General features: G+C 43.9%; 1 long non-coding RNA gene across 1 annotated transcript in view; it reads right to left on the bottom strand.

Moving 5' to 3' along the window:
* Window positions 1-646: 646 nt before the first annotated feature.
* LOC102259660 overlaps window positions 647-6,219 on the bottom strand; it is a 17,537-nt gene continuing 11,964 nt past the window's right edge. Inside the window, exon 3 of the long non-coding RNA XR_314421.2 lies at window positions 647-1,117. This is a non-coding gene — a long non-coding RNA (uncharacterized LOC102259660). The remainder of the gene's footprint in view (window positions 1,118-6,219) is intronic.

Genomic DNA, 6,219 nt, shown 5'->3' with positions numbered 1-6,219 from the left:
TATGTACTTGCTTTGTGTGTTTTCCTCCATTTTCATTTATTATAAGAATAATATTATGAGATTAACAATTTTTAATGAAAAATTATGCAAAATGCCAGATAAGTAAGTTCTAGAGATCTGCTGTACAACATAGTACCTACAGTTAAATGTTAAGAGGCTAGATCTCATGTCAAGTGTTCTTACAAAAAACAAACAAAAACCCAAACTAGAAAACACCACAAAAGACAACAAGGAAATTTTTGGAGGTGATGGACATGTTTAGTACTTTGATTGAGGTGTATGCATTGTCCAAACTTATCAAGATGTGTACATTAGCCCGGCTGCTGTGGTTCAGTGGTTGAGCATCAACCCATGAACCAGGAGGTCACAGTCTGATTCCGTCAGGGCATGTGCCTGGGTTGTGGGCTCAGTCCCCAGTAGGGGGGCGTGTAGGAGGCAGCCGATCCATGATTCTCTCTCATCATTGATGTTTCTATCTTTTTCTCCCTCTCCCTTCCTCTCTGAAATCAATAGAAATATATTAAAATTTAAAAAAATGTATGTTAAATGTATGTAATTTCTATATACTAATTATACACTAATAAAGCCAAAAAAGAAAATTATTCAATAACCTCAATCCTCAATACAATAATATTTTCTTGTGTATTCCAGTCTTTATCAAGATACATATATATTTAGACATCGTTGTAAATGGGGTACATTGACTTGCAAAAAATGTTAAAAGGCCACACGCACATAATCGTTTAACAACTACTAGCAACTTTTTATCCTGCAAAGTCCGCAGTAGCTGGCAATACCTGCCCACCTGGCCAGATGGCGGAAGCAGCCGTTTTCCTCCTGCTTCTCTTAAGGTGGATCAGTACCTCTTCCTGGCCCAGCTTTGGCCTTGAGCAGAATTGTGGAAGGGGTGCAGACCTCTGGGGCCCCCCGTTTCTCCCTGTCAGAGCACATCCTTCCTCCAGTGCTGCCGCCTCTCCCTGGGGCCTGTTCTTCGCTCAGAGTGTTGGCGTCTGAGTCCCGCTCAAGGACTCAGTGTCTCAGCAGAAAATCATTGCAAGTGCAGCCTCTCAGGGCATCCTCATTGGAGCAGGGGACCTTCTGAGACAGAAAGGTGTTCCTGATCTCAAGAAAGGAAACCGGCTGTTAGAGGGACCCCTCCTCGAAGAGACCCTGCCATGTGCTGGGGCTGAAAAGACAGTGAGACCCAGTCCCCACCTCCAGAGAGTTCAAGTTCCCGGCTCCACGGCAGGTGCCTGTAGCAGCCTCCAATTATGCGCAGGCTGCCCCACCTCCGCTTAGAACAACAAGGGGTCTGGACTCTCCGTCCACGGGCCCTGTCAGACAGGCCATCTGTGCCACTCCAGGTCCTGGCAGGAAGCAGATGGCACCCTCAGGTTGGGTAAACTGAGAGGAGCAGAAGGTAGGAGTGGTTACTGGAACTTCCAGAGAGAATTCTGGGAAGAGGGCCTGTGGACAGGAGCGACGGCTTTTGGTTCAGGGATGCAACAAACCGGCCCTGAGACGGAGCAGAGAGGCGTTGCAGGGAAATAACTACCCTGATCGCTCCTCTCAGCCTCCCAGCTCCTGGCGGTGGCCAAAGGCAACTGGAAGGCGGAGGGCACAAGAACCAGCGGGCAGAGCCATGAGGCTGGCTGGCGGGGCCCAGAGCGGATGGGGAAGAGAGGAGTGGATCTGGAGGGGCAAAAGGAAGCCATCGGACATACCATCTTGTTTGGAAATATTCTGTTGCAGTTTTGCCAAGGGGGGGGGGTGCGGGTGAGGGGTGTTGAGGTGCTCTCTCTCCCTTGTAGTTCTAGCAGGAGGTGGGGCAGCCTCAATGGGACTCTTCTGCCTGGGGAGCCTGCATTTTCTCTCTGTTCATCCTCCATGGGCCATAAAAGGCCATGTTGCCCAGGAAGGAGGGTACCTGCACCCATCCTGCCAGCTGTGTCTTGTCCTCTCTGCAAGCGGGCTGCCCATGCGCAGGATCGCACCCCTTCCCGATCCCTCGGGCTCCTCATGGCTTCCGGCAGCCAGGAGGCTCTTCCCCTGTGTCTGCCTCCCCCGGTGCCACTTGTGCTTGCTCCACTCCCAGCCTCACCCACTCCCTCCAGCTCGGCTCTTTATTCCTAGCCTCAACCTGAAACCCGCTCTTCCTCTCGCTAAAACTTGACAAGTTGATAATTTAATAAACCAGCATGTTCACTTATAAGGAGAAATCTAAGAAGATTGTATCCTTGGTTCATTTATAAGAACCTTCTCTCCAAGTAAGTCAGACACGAAAGATGTGAAGGAGAGATTTTATCCACTTTTCTTTCTATATATCCATTTTTATTCTTTATGTCCATTGTTACTATTGGAAGGTTTTTTTCATTGTTTAAAGTATTATATATGTCACCTTTTTCCCCCCATGAAGGTTTTTTAAAACCAAGGTAATGCATTACTTTAAAAAATTTATAACAATATTTGCTCTGGCCGGAAACCTCAGTTGGTTAGAGCATCGTCCTGATACCCTAAGGTTGTGGGTTTGATCCCTGGTCAAGGCACATACAAGGAGCAACCAATGAATGCATAAATAAGTGGAATAACAAATAGATATTTCTCTCTCTCTCTCCCTCCCTCTTCCTCCCTCCCTTCCTCCTGTCTCTAAAATAAATAAAATTTAAAAACTGTTAAAAATAAAAATTTATAACACTTCAAAAAAAGCATTGAGGCTAATCACAATGAGTGACTTTGAATGAGAGGGATAATGGAAGCGCAGTGCACATCCTAGACACGTAACGCAAAAATGACAATGAGAGCTAGGGCCCGGCCGCTGAAGAGGGCCACAGACTTCCGCTCCAGGTAGCCCTTGCTTCAAGGGGAGCTGGGCCACTACAGCTCCTAGCGGTGTCAGGAGTGTGTATGGAGACCTGAGGTAACTAGTATGGGTGTTTGATTCATTTTCATGATAGTCTGGCACCTGCACGGGCAGGTGCTCTGGGACACCTCCAGTCAGCACCCCCTAATTCAGTGATGGCGAACCTTTTGAGCTCGGCGTGTCAGCATTTTGAAAAACCCTAACTTAACTCTGGTGCCGTGTCACATATAGAAATGTTTTGATATTTGCAACCATAGTAAAACAAAGACTTATATTTTTGATATTGATTTTATATATTTAAATGCCATTTAACAAAGAAAAATCAACCAAAAAAATGAGTTCGCGTGTCACCTCTGACACGCGTGTCATAGGTTCGCCATCACTGGCCTAATTGGCTCTCGGTGTGTCCTCACCACTTGCTAGGCGATCCCACTGCGGCACTGACGCGTCCGCATTGCATGTAATGTGATGTGGTGGACCGGCAGGCAGGGGCGTTGTTATTTATACTCCTGAGTCACTTAACTATTTGTTAAGAACAAGACTATTCCTCACCCAAACTGTAAGCACGTCATTTGTTTCTGCTGCTCTTCCGTTATCCTTTATGACCCTGTCTACCGTTCTGAGGACAGAGGGGAACACTGGTGACCAGCCAGAGGCCTATACTGAAGGCTTCCGGAGAGACTCGCTTCTTCCCTCCTCTCCGTCTTCTTAGCCAACTGATTTGCTAAATTCTGGTTACCGACCTCCCGAGGGGAACAAAGCTAAGAGGTTAGCAGTAAGTGTTGGTTAAGGTTGAACCTGACTAGCTTCGTGAGGTGAGGGAGATATTAAGATGTGTGATTTAACTGTTAACCAGGGATACCTGTAGATTTGTGTGAACAACAATAGCTCAACAGCTCTGTGATAATTGCTAATAAAACTCTGGAAAAAAAAAAAGACCACAAGTATCTTGCCCTAATGGGTATTAAACTTGCTATAAAGCTAGTGTAATCAAAAGAATAGGGCATTGGCACATGAACAGACAAGTAGATCAGGGGAATACAATACGGAAGAAACTGATTTTATAAGAACTTAATACAGTGTATAATAAAGGTGGCGTTTCAATTCAGTGATGGTTTTTTAAAATGGCACTAGAATAATTGGCTATTACATGGAAAATAAAGTCAGACCCCCCCCCCTTTTTAATTATAGATGGATTGGATGCAAAGGTAAAGCAAACATTCAGGAGGAAGTAAATTTAGGAGAGTATTAAATAATACCTAGGTAGGGAGACCTTCTTAAATAATACAAGAAACTCAGAAGGCATAAAGGAAATGAAACAGATTTGATAATGTAGACAATTAAGATTTTCCAGTGGTAGAAGATACTGGAAAAAGTCAAGGGGTAACTAATGGGCTGTGGAAAATGGTTGCAACAAATTTCAGACAAAGGATTAATATCTATAAATTCAGTTGAACTACGTGAAATGGATGATAATCAACTGTTTGTAACCAAAACGAATGGCAATTTTAGTATTTCAACTCAATACCTAGGGCTTGCTTTTATTTATATACATTTTTTGGGGGGGGGTGGCTTCCATATATTGACAAGAAAAAGACAAACAACCTACTAGAAAAAAAGATGACTATAAATTACAAATAGGAAATTAGTAGAAAATAAAATATACATAGCCTATATATAAATACATGATTATAAATACACTAGAGGCCCAGTGCCTGAAATTCTTGCACGGGGGTGGAGGGGGAGGGTCACTCAGCCCGGCCTGCACCCTCTCGCAACTCGGGATCGCTGGCTCCTAACCACTCGCCTGCCTGCCTCATTGCCCCTAACCCCTCTACTTGCCTGCCTGATCACCCCTAACCACTTGCCTGCCTACCTGATCGCCCCTAACTGCTTGCCTGCCTGCCTCATCGCCCCTAACCATTCTGCCTCGGCCCCCACTGCAGTGGCTTAATCCAGAAGGACATCCGGAAGGTCGGCTGTCCAGTCTAATTAGCATATTATGCTTTTATTATTATAGATAAGTAAATCTATACATATTCATGTATAAAAATGAAAGTTAAAGTAATAGGAAGAACATGGCTACTATCAAAGAAACAAAATAACAACTGTCAGTGAGTATGTGGAGAAATTAGAACCCTTATGTACTACTGGTATAAATGTAAAATATTACAGCTGCTACAGAAAATAGTATGGAGGTTCCTCAAAATACTAAAAATAGAATTACATATGACCCAGTAATTCCACTTCTGGGTATATATCCAAAAGAATTTAAAAGCAGGTCTTAAAGAAATATTTGTATGCCCATGTTCATAGCAACATTACTCATAATAGCTAAAAGATGGAAGCAACCCAAGTGTCCACTGACTGATGAGCAGGTAAACAAAATGCGGTATATCCATACTAACACAGGTTCCTGAACCCAATTCTAATTTTAGGAAGGGTTCCCTCCAATAAATAATTCGCAGACACTAGCAGTGTGTCTGAGAATTTAACTCAATTCTGAAACTACCGGGAGATAGCATCAGATTCCACAGGTTAAGGATTCAGTCATACAAGACCTCCCCCCCGCCACACACACACACACTTCAGACACAAGCCCAAGTTACCTGTGTTTCTAATCGACTGGCATAGATTGGAGGTTCCAATGACCCCACCCCCTTCCTTGGGTTCAATTAATTTGCTAGACCAGCTCACAGAACTCAAGAAAAAATTCATTTACTCACTATAGTCACTAGATTACCGATTTATTAAAAAGGATATTAAAGGTTGACAAACCAATAGCCAGATGAAGAGATACACAGGGTGAGGTCCTGAACAAAGGAGATGTGAAGAGATTTTTTAGATGTGACTACCTTTTAAATCAGTAGCCTTTGAGTAAAGCAGTTACCCTGCAAAATATAGGTGGGCCTCATTCAATCAGTTGAAGGCCTTAAGAGAAAAGACTGAGGTCCCTTGGAGAAGAAATTCTCAAAATTGCAACATAGAAATCCTGCCTGAATTTTCAGCTTGCCTGGCTTACCCTGTGGAATTTGGACTCAAGACGGTAACATATAGATGGTACTAGGTTTATCGGGATGATCACTTTGTAAGTTATATAAATGTGTAATCCCTGGGTTGTGCACCTGAAACTATACTGTATACCTCAACTCTAATTGAAAAATAAATATATTAAAATACTGGAACATAAACTCTTACCTGAAATCTAGCCAACCCCCATAATCATCGGAGCCAATTCCTTAAAATAAACTACCTGGCTGTGTCTTTATATATGTGTACTAGGAGCCCATCGCGCGATATTGCGTGCAGTAGGCTGCCTGCCGCTTCCGTGGGAGCCGGCGGGAACCGTAGCACGCCGC

Source organism: Myotis brandtii, unplaced genomic scaffold (genome assembly GCF_000412655.1).
Source record: "Myotis brandtii unplaced genomic scaffold, ASM41265v1 scaffold657, whole genome shotgun sequence".
Taxonomy (NCBI): Eukaryota; Metazoa; Chordata; class Mammalia; order Chiroptera; family Vespertilionidae; genus Myotis; species Myotis brandtii.
This window is presented reverse-complemented; position numbering and strand designations above follow the sequence as displayed.